Source organism: Perca fluviatilis, chromosome 11 (assembly GCF_010015445.1).
Source record: "Perca fluviatilis chromosome 11, GENO_Pfluv_1.0, whole genome shotgun sequence".
Taxonomy (NCBI): Eukaryota; Metazoa; Chordata; class Actinopteri; order Perciformes; family Percidae; genus Perca; species Perca fluviatilis.
This window is the reverse complement of record NC_053122.1, coordinates 1,723,139-1,734,619: the sequence shown is the minus strand read 5'-3', so window position 1 is coordinate 1,734,619 and position 11,481 is coordinate 1,723,139.

The window sequence follows — 11,481 nt, the reverse complement described above, 5'->3', positions numbered from 1 at the left end:
CCGTTTTGCACTATCTACTACCCGTTTAAAACAGATTATTTTTGCTCGCGGTGGCATCCTTCAACAAGCACCAGTGACGTGTGTACGCTGACGTATTTTTTATTTATTTTTTTAGCAAGGTGCTGCCGTCGGAGGACTCTGAACATAAATAGGCCATCATTAACCAGGCTGCACTCTGCGAGTGGGCTGCATGAATGAAGAGAACGGTGGGCTTCAAGAACAAATAAATACTGTAAATACAAAAAGTGGGCTGCGAGTGCAGGCGGCATAGGGACAGCATACATAATATTCAACTATGATTTCAACCCAGTGCCATACCTGAACACCGGCCCTCACAACCAAACAACCAGACCGGCCCACCGGGAATTATCCCGGTGCTCCCGATTAGCCAATCCGGGCCTGCAGGCGAGGAGCAGTTAATCTCGAACGAGCCTACAGACAAGCTGCTGGAAGACTTTTTTCTACACTGTTGTACTGAACTTTGAACCTCCACTAGAGGGAAACATTATCAAGTAGGAGGTGCACTACTTCTACACTGTGTTCAACCATTCAGTCAATAATAAGTGCTGCTGTGAAGAGAACAATTCTCAAACTGAATGGTGAACATCAGCTAGTTTCTCCTGTTGATTTAAACCTTGTTGTAGAGATGAAACATTGGCTGTGGATTATTCTTGCTGCTCTTTTCTTTGGTAAGATACAAAGAACAACATGGTTTTAGTATTTTCTAAAGATTTATATAAACTGCAGAAATGAAAACCATTATTTTAATAACATCGGAATTTTTATAAACTGCAGTTCAGAAATCTCTAAATAGTTCAACTGTTACTGTCCAGTCTAATGACTTCATTTTCACCACTTTTTTCAGGAATAATAGCTGGAGACAAAATATATCCTGTAAGAGATGAATTCAGTAAAAGAGAAGGAGAATCTGTCACACTCAGATGTGTGTATGAGACTAATAAAGACTACATTCACCTTCACTGGTACAGACATCATTCTGACCTTAAGGCGCCTCAGTTTATACTCTGGAAAGGAGCAAAAGACTCCACATCTGATTATATCCCAGATGAGCGATATCAATCCATAACAACAGTGAAATCAACTGAACTGACCATAAAGACACTAACCCTGGCAGACACAGGTCTCTACTACTGTGCTCTAGAAACACAGTGATACAAAGTGTAGAAGAGGCTGTACAGAAACCTGAACACAGATATCTGACTACTCTTCAAAGAGGAGGGAAGTGGTATTCAAACCACAGCTTCATATCAGATGGATTCTGATTATTCCAGTTTTATCAGAGTCCCTGTGGTTACAGCTGCTAATGTAACACTGTGGGAGGATCCACATGAGCAGCAAATCCACATCAATGACAAACTACTTGGTAAATCTTCTTCATACCCTGCGGACCATTATTCCAGAATGAGCTCTTTCCATTGTTCAACAGGTTCTGCATCCCAAATAGGTCACTGAAACACAAATACAACTCTTTAGTCAGCACTGTGGCCCAATAGTTAGCACTGTCGCCTCACAGTAAGAAGGTACCGGGCCTTTCTCTGTCGAGTTTGCATGTTCTCCCGGTGTGTGCGTGGGGTTTTCTCCAGGTACTCCGGTTTTCCCCACCAATAAAAAAATACGTTCCCCTCCCTCTCTACCAAGCTAATGTGTGGTGAGCGTCTGGCATCGTAAGGTGGGTGCTACACATTGATGGTGTTAGAGTCCCCTGCCCCTCGAAGCGCTTTGAGTGTCTATGATAAAGCGTTACTATATATATATATATATATATATATATATATATATATATATATATATATTAGTCATTAGTCATTGGTAGTTATTTTCAGACATCAAAAAAATTCACTTGATGTTTATTAAAACTTAAGAATTTAATGAAAACTCCACCATATTTGACTTTCACCTGTCACGGCTGCAGAGGACCAAAAGATACTAAACTGTTACTTCATAACCAAGAAACATTCTGAAAAGTGCAACAAAAAGTTGCAAAATTCTCACAGAATGTATAGCCAAATGCCTTGAGAAGGCCCTCTTTTTCCTTGGATTAATGGAAGGTAAACATTCTTCTCCAACACTCATTGGCTCTTTGACATAAATTCAAAGTCTTAGACTGACACGCCTGAACTGTTACCCCTAGATGCAGAGAAGGTGTTTGATTGGGTGGAATGGGACTTTAATGTTCAATGTTTTACACAGGTGGGATTTGGGGCTAATTTTATTTCATAGATTAAGGCAGTGGTCATCAATTACCTTTTTCCAAGGGCCAGAATGTTTCCAGCCAGACACTCTCAGACTTTCAAATGAAGAGAAAAAAATATATTTATGTACAATAAGCCCACCATTGTTTGATATTATTACTTTCTTACTAAATTGATGTTCTTATTTACTTGTTTCAGTGGGAATAGACTCATAAAATAACTGGAAATCCAAAATGATAATTACATACGGTACTTAACTAGGAAAATGATCCCAGAGTATGGCAGTTCACTGAGGAGTGATGGTTACAATCTGTGTTATGGAAACTATGTTCAGTGTCCTGATTTGTGGAAAAGGTGTCCAGGAAGAAAGGCCTGTTGTCAGGTAAAAAGAGCCTGAAGGGAAAAGTTGACATGGAAAACCCCAGTTTTAATGAAAAACGGACTGATACACATTTATCTTGCCGACTTTCAGTTTTGTTAAACCTGTGTGCCTGATTTTCAATGAAAAAATGACAGATTAAGACACATATGTTGCAGTTGTGGTTATCTAAAATACTAAAGCAAGACTAAAGTATAATTAACTTTAACTTAAAGACGAGCCCCCACTATCATCTTTGCACAAACCAGTACAGAATGCATCAGTAGAATGTTGGGGAGGTTTTTTTCCAAATCATGTTGGAGGGTCATAGAAAAATGTATTGCTGGCGAAGGGAGGGCCAAGTCTATTTTGACTAAAGATATCAAAACTCTTCTAGTAACCCCTTATTTAAAAAAAACGAACAGTCCATTATAAGACAAGTTAAACTAGGAAAGAAGAGAGGCACAACATGTGTTAGTTGTAAAGTTGACAGTAGGGGGAATAACCCAGGGCTGTGAATGAGCCCTGTCACTGTGATCAGGTTCCTCCTTCTAATCCACCACCTTAGTGTAGTGCCGGAGCAACATAAAACCTTTCAAACCTGACAACGCCACCTCCTATTGAGGGTTAGGAGGAACCCTTTGAACCCTTACTATATTAATTAGTATGATGTGTGACCAACTCTGGTTTTCCCCTAACAAGGACAATTTACAGGAGGCAAATATTGTACAAAAATAAGTTTGGTTTCATTACAGAGTTTAAAAGATTTCCAATTAAAATGGCAATTTGACAGAATAATAAAACAAATTAGATGGCAGATACATGTGGTCTTACTCTCCTCAAAGTAGGAAGGTCGGGTTGGCACGCGCACACCACTCCGGGAGACGACTGCGGGAGACAGAAAGAGGAGACAGAAGGCCCAGCACCGACAAGGACATGCACTTATTTCTACACTTATTTCTACACGATTCACTACAAAGTATCATGCAAATCACTACAAAATATCATGCAAGTCATTACAAAATATCATGCAAGTCACTACAAAATATCATGCAAGTCACTACAAAATATCATGCAAGTCACTACAAAATCTACAGTGTCGAGGCTACATACACACCATAACAGAGTGTCACCCAGTGCAGTCTCACCACGAGGAGGGTCCAGGTACCGTTCGTTCATTTGTTTTTGCTGTCACATATGAAATCGAAAAAACGAGAAAACAACTCCTTTTTCCGAGAAAAGGCACAATCTATTTTTGTAGGATAGATAGATAAATAGATAGATAGATAGATAGATAGATAGATAGATAGATAGATAGATAGATAGATAGATACTTTATTGATCCCCATGGGATCCCCATTCAAGGTTCCAGTAGCTTAAAGACATCACACACAACATACACATACATCACTAACAGGATCATAAAAAAGCAACTCCACATGAATAGCATGGACAATGAAATAAAAAATACTAAATAAATAAAAAAAATCCACATGAATGTACTAAGGGATGTATAAGCATGAGACGCTTGCAGTGATAGGGCAGGGACTGACCCTGTGATTCAGTATGAGAGTGTGTGTCATGGTGGTAGTGCAAATAGGTCCAATAGTGCGAGGATAAAGTCTAGAGACCAGCATTAAATATGGACAATATAAGAGATCAAAAGTCAATATTAGAGGTTTGAAGTATTAGGGTTACAGCCATTGTTCATGTATTAAGTTATGTTAGACCTCAGTCCAGGCTGGTGGGAGGAGGGAGGGAGGGATTGTGCATATATGGGCTAATATAGCCAGTAAACAGTGTAAACAGTAAACAGTGGGCCAGTGGACAGTCAGTACATAACTGTTATTATAGGAGGTAGTGGAAGTGGTGCAGAGGGAGGAGAGGCAGACAGACTATGCAGAGAAGTCTCTCTCTCTTCTTCTCTTTAGTGAAGCATTGTAGAGTTGTCTGGCCCTGGGGACAAATTACTTTAATGCGTTAGCATACATCTACATAATAGTTATAATAGAGTATGCTAACGTTAGATTGTAGTGGAACGAAGCAGCACTTTCTAAGGTCAAAAATCGCAGATAAAGGGTTTTGAACCAAACACTACACAATCGGACATGTTTCAGCAGGAATGTGACCCGGAATTGGGGAGAATTTAACAACACTACCAGCTAAGATGTTTACTGTAGCATGTAGCTACTATAGTGGTATAGCAGTGGTCGTTGGAAGAGCTGTCATTCCGTCTTCGAAAGGACACTTATGTACGTTTACACTTCATCGCATTAATAATATACAGTCTATGGTTATTAGTCTTGATTGTTTGTATGACTATTGTATAAGAAAGATTTAATAAAAAATAAAGTTGTGATGTTTGGTCGCTGTTGGTCGTCAAGTGTTTCAACGCATGTGGTTCAAATGGCACAGGGACTGAGCCCAGTTCCACGCAAGCCCAACACAGTCCAACTTTTTCCTGAATGCAGATACTTTATCATGTTCCAAAAGACATGGCACTCCTTTCCATAGATCATTTTTTATATTTTTAAATATTCCCCCGCTTTTTACGCCTACTACACTAACCTTTTCTCAGAGTCTCTCTCTCTCTTTTTCCAAAGTGACAGATAAAATCTCTTACTTTTGACCTAAACAGGTGTTACTTTATGTGAATGTATACATTTTAAATGGTTTCTTTAACAAATGTCCTTGGTAACTTTGGCCCAAAGTAATCTGTGATAAACAGTATTATGTTTCATCTGATTATTTATTATCGTCAAATTAATCCAGCAATTATGTTTTTTAGTTCTCGATCGAATTTAACCCTCATGCCCTCCTTAAAAAAACTTACTCTCAAAACCTTCGAGGCAAAAATGTCCACGCACACAAAAACTGCTATTAAATCATCATATATCAATATTTTTTTCTGCCTTTTTTTCATAAATCACTTAAACAACTTCTAACCTAATCAAAACTACCAAACATTCAATCATTTTCAGGATTTTAACCCTTTAAATGCCAGTTTATGTATTTGAAGTATTTCAAAAAAAAAAAAATGATTTTTTTTCCAGATAATGAATAATATCTAGATGGGGCTTTGGTGGGGATTAGAGGCTTGGATATGTCAAAGATAAGCAACAAAATTAATTTGATTGCATTAGTATTTTTTACATAGTGCCAGATACTCCCTTTGGACACCTTCGAGGCAAAAATGTACATGTCCAAAAAACTGATATTAAATCATCATATATCAATATTTTTTAACTTCTAAATTGCTCAAAACTACCAAACATTTAATAATTTTCTGGATTTTAACCCTTTAAATGCCAGTTTTAAATCTTTGAAGTAACAATTATTTATGAAAAACCCAACAAAACATTAATTATTTTCCATAAAATAAATCATAGGGGAATGGGGCTTTGGTGGTGATTAGAGTCTTGGATATGTCAAAGATAAGCAACAAAACTGATTTGATTGCATTAGTATTTTTTATGTAGTTCCAGATACTCCCTTTGGACACCTTCGAGGCAAAAATGGCCCCATTGACTTCCATTATAACCACATGTTTTGATCTCACTGCCTTTACAGTATAAAACCATGCATTCTGTAATGTCAGCATTTCATTTGGAAGAAAACTAGTCATATTTGACATTACAGGTTCATGCAAACTCACACACACACACACACACACACACACACACATACACACACACACACACACAAACACACACACAAACACACACACACACACACACACACACAGAGCTCCATAATATAACTATAATTTCATGCATCGGCCTACAAGGCCAAAATGGTTGAATCTGGTGAAATACTGTAAAAATGTCAAATATGACTAGTTTTCTTCCAAATGAAATGCTGACATTACAGAATGCATGGTTTTATACTGTAAATGCAGTGAGATCAAAACATGTGGTTATAATGGAAGTCAATGGGGCCATTTTTGTCCACGAAGGTGTCCAGAGGGAGTATCTGGAATTATATAAAGAATACTAATGCAATCAAATCAGTTTTGTTGCTTATCTTTGACATATCCAAGCCTCTAATCACCACCAAAGCCCCATCTACATATTATTCATTATATGGGAAAAAAATCATTTTTTGTGTTTTTTTTTATAAATAATTACATACTTCAAATACATAAACTGGCATTTAAAGGGTTAAAATCCTGAAAATGATTGAATGTTTGGTGGTTTTGATTAGGTAAGAAGTTGTTTAAGTGATTCATGAAAAAAAAGCAGAAAACAATATTGATATATGATGATTTAATAACAGTTTTTGTGTGCGTGGACATTTTTGCCTCGAAGGTGTCCAGAGGGTACAAAATGAATCATTTAAGTTTAAAAGACATGTAAGAGTAAAAAACACTGGATTTAAAAAATTTGGCTGAAAAGAAGGTTTCCTACAAAATTTCATGCCATAAGAAGTAACACAACAAAAATGATCACAAAATGAAAAAAAAAACTTGAGAAAAATGTACAAAAATGACCGAAGAGGGCATGAGGGTTAAGATGTATAAGCTCAGATCAATGAGGCATGTGGGCCATAAATAACAAATAGACAAAACAAGAATTTAAGTTAATAAAAACATCTAAAACAAAGAATAAATGTATTATTTAAATTTGTATGATGAGTATTAATGGAACAGTCATTTTGTCAGTCATGACAGACTGAGAAAGTAATTTGTCCCCAGGGCCAGACAACTCTACAATGCTTCACTAAAGAGAAGAGGAGAGAGGGACTTCTCTGCATAGTCTGTCTGCCTCTCCTCCCTCTGCACCACTTCCACTGCCTCCTACAATAACAGTTATGTACTGACTGTCCACAGGTCCACTGTTTACTGTTTACACTGTTTACTGGCTATATTAGCCCATATATGCACAATCCCTCCCTCCCTCCTCCCACCAGCCTGGACTGAGGTCTAACATAACTTAATACATGAACAATGGCAGTAACCCTAATACTTCAAACCTCTAATATTGACTTTTGATCTCTTATATTGTCCATATTTAATGCTGGTCTCTAGACTTTATCCTCGCACTATTGGACCTATTTGCACTACCACCATGACACACACTCTCTGAATCACAGGGTCAGTCTCAGAGGCGTCTCATGCTTATACATCCCTTAGTACAGTCATGTGGATTTTTCATTGGATTTTTTTTATTTATTTAGTATTATTATTTTTTTATTTATTTAGTATTTTTTATTTCATTGTCCATGCTATTCATGTGGAGTTGCTTTTTTATGATCCTGTTAGTGATGTATGTGTATGTTGTGTGTGATGTCTTTAAGCTACTGGAACCTTGAATGGGGATCCCATGGGGATCAATAAAGTATCTATCTATCTATCTATCTATCTATCTATCTATCTTACCCTCAATTAATAGTATATATATTCCATCATTTTAATGTCCTCGTCCCTGAATATTCCAGCTCTGAACCCTTCCTCAATAAGATTCAAAAGGAAATGAAACCTTGAACATCCAAATAATTTCCTTCATAGGTAAAAAATGCTGCCAGGTCCGTTTGAGGCATATGGGGAATTGATGACATAAGCAAAGGAAAATGACTGACTTGGATGTGGGCAGGGGCTTGTTGTCCCCAAGGCTGTGAATACACTTGGAATGGTTGAACACAGTGCAGAAGTAGTGCACCGCCTACTTGATAATGTTGCCCACAGAGTACAGACCAGAGTCTGTCACTACAGTAGAGGAGATCTGAAGATACATTTTGGTTTTATTCTCACTTGCACAAACCAGACAGTCCAGAGTTCCGCGGCATTTTTCGTTCCAAATTGAGAGATGAGAAATTCTGGTGGTTTCCTGGATATTGTCGATACCAGAAGAAATAATCAGTATAACCAGCTTGTTTGGAGTATCTGTAGGACAGAGTAACAGAGCTGTCTTCTAAATTGTTCTCTTCTTTCTCTACTGGAGTGAGGTCTTCACAGCTGACACCTAAATGAAGTGATAGCTCTGTTATTTCATGTGGTAAAAGACTTAAACAATTATTCACAATCGGATGTTTTTGGGATTCCATTTTTTTAAGCTGCATAGTCTAACATAATGTACCTGTTAGAATGGAGACAAACATCAGAGAAAACACACAATGCTGCAGTGACAGCATGTTGAATAAAGGTAATGTTGATGGTTTGTGTATTGATCTCTGTTGAATATAGAAGTTCCTCTCTCTTCTATAGATCAGTAACAGCTCAGCTCCTCCCTCAGTCTCTCCGTCTCCTCCTAGATCTGTATTTTCACTTTGTTCAGTTCAACCCAGTCTAATGGCAGTTCGTGAAATGGTCACGTAATTTAAGCTATCAATTCTTTTACACAGACAAGTTCATCTCGTTATTTTCGTGATGGTCAGCACTTTTTTTAACTAATGTATCAAAAGCGACTAGGGTAGCGATTAGTATGAAAGGCAGAAAATATGCATCGGGAGGTTTTGGATTGATCTCTGTTGAATATAGAAGTTCCTCTCTCTTCTCTAGTTCAGTAACAGCTCAGCTCCTCCCTGAGTCTCTCTGTCTCTTCGTACCTCTGGATTTTCACTTCTCTCAGTTACACTTCTATGGTAAAGTGATTCTAAATTACATCATGTAAAAGTCTCAGAGTGTGTGATTCCCTCTTGTGGATGTTGTGGATTATTGTGAATCTCTGAAGCTCCATTTTCCTATTGAAGGAAAAAGCACCCCAAATCATGATGGAGCCTCCTCCACTGTGTAGCGTAGAAAACATCTCGGTAGGATCTCCTTCTCATGCCAGTAACGTTGAAAGCCATCAGGACCGTCCAGGTTGAATTTTTTCTCGTCAGAGAATAAAACTTTCTTCCACCTTTCAATGTCCCTGGTTTGGTGCTCCCTTGCAAATTCCAAACGGGCAAGTTTGTGGCCGGGGGGCCTTTGAAGACTTTTTTTGTTCTTGAAGCCCTTCTCTCGCAGATGACATCTTATGGTTATTGGGCTACAGTTAGCACCAGTAAGGGCCTTAATTTGGGTCGAAGATCGACGGGTTGTCTTCACAGACAACCCGTCGGATCCTGCGGCTCAGGGCAGGTTAAATTGTTTTGGGTCTACCACTTGACTTTTTTGTCCCATAACTCTCAGGATCTTTTAAGAAATGTAAAATGACTGTCTTACTGCGTCCAACCTTGGCAGTGATGGCACGTTGCGAGAGGCCTTGCTTGTGCAGCTCAACAATCCTGCCATGTTCAAAGATAGAAAGACTTTTTAGAGCAGATTTTAACTTTTTATGCCTATGGTCTTAAACTTTTGATCAGCAGATGAACAGCCTGTTTAAGTTTAAATGCAGTTTTCAATAAATTGCCTACTCTCTATTTTTTGTCTCTTGCTCCTGTTTCTTCTTTTGGCATTTTGAAGCAGTACTTACAACCCAGTTATGATCCACTAGCGTGAGATGCGGAAAACTTGCAATGTTTCCCCGGTCTTAAGATTTTGTTCAAGAGTGTATTACAGTATGTTACATGGCAAACATTAAGTAGCTCACATTGAAGTACGCGAAAATCTGATATGTTTTTCCCACACAATCAGAAACCTCATGATAAATAATTTAAATGAAGGTAAGATTTGACTTTCTTTTTAAAATATACCTTTCCAACCCGTTCTCTTTCGAACTCCGGGGGTCTGATCGCCGAAAAGGCACCTTTCAGCGTGTTTGTGTGCTTACCGGGGAGAGCCGCACAGTTAGATTTAGCGAGTAGTATGTAAGGGCGAATTTCTGCATAAGGACATCGGTTGGGGTGGCGGATGGGTCAAATGCAGCACTATCACCCAGGAGACCGGGGTTCGCGTCCCGCTTGTCACGCTTGCTAGAGTAGCTTTTTCTTTCCTCTCGTGTCACAGAACCGTGCACACCCACGACCCTTTCCTAAACCCAACCGTCCCGTTCTTCCCACGTGTCACGGAACCATACAACCTTTTCCTTAACATAACTGCGTCAAACAACAATAGTCCTGACCCAAGCGTGTTTTACTTGAAACGCTAAAGGAGACTTTTAAGCGTCAATAAGAAGCGAAAGGCTCCTGACCAGAAGTCCTTATTTTACGAGTTTGGTGTGAGAATGTGTTGACCTGTAATAAAACGAATGTTACCTTGGGATTTAATTCAACAAAGAACTTGCTCTATTAATGAAAGTTTTTTCAAGATTGTGCATTTTGGTAAAGGTAAAGTCATCTGCCCCCTCTGGCTCCTCTTTTAAAAAGTTTAGATATCTGAACTGTAAGTTTGAATAACAGAGCAGGGCGGACTGGGGGTACAAACCAATACTGATTACCAGGCCCAATGGGAGAGAGGGCCCATGAAAAGTCTGGAATATATTTTATTTCACCTGGATATTTTCATTTCTTAATTAAATTTCATAATGCATGTCAGATTAAATGTAAAGTTAGTGTATTGGCTGAATAACTTGGTTGATTGACTGACTACATTTTGTATACAAAAGACTATCAAGTCTCACCCACCCGCTTGCTAATGCGCCAAATGGTTTAGTCCATCTTTAGTCCAACTTCTGCTGTAGAAATTTTCAAAGAAATCCAAATCAGGCTACCAAAAGACAGGAAAGACAGGAGGAGGAGAAAACAAAATGAGGGGAAACAATTGGTAACTGACTTCTTTTCTCTCAAGAAAGATGAGCACAAACTAAAAAACCAAATCCATGGTGCTGAACTGCTTGAATATCTCCGTGACGTTAGCACTAAATCGGACTGAGACAACCCATATAAAGAGCAGAACATACACTTTCAAATAATAATTTGGTTATACATGTAATCTGAGGTAAAGGCTAAATAGATAAACTACACTAGCAGTGCTGTTTGCGCACAACACACCATTACAATAGCCTAATTAAAAACATGTTTAATTTTAAATAAATAGGCTATAATGTCGAT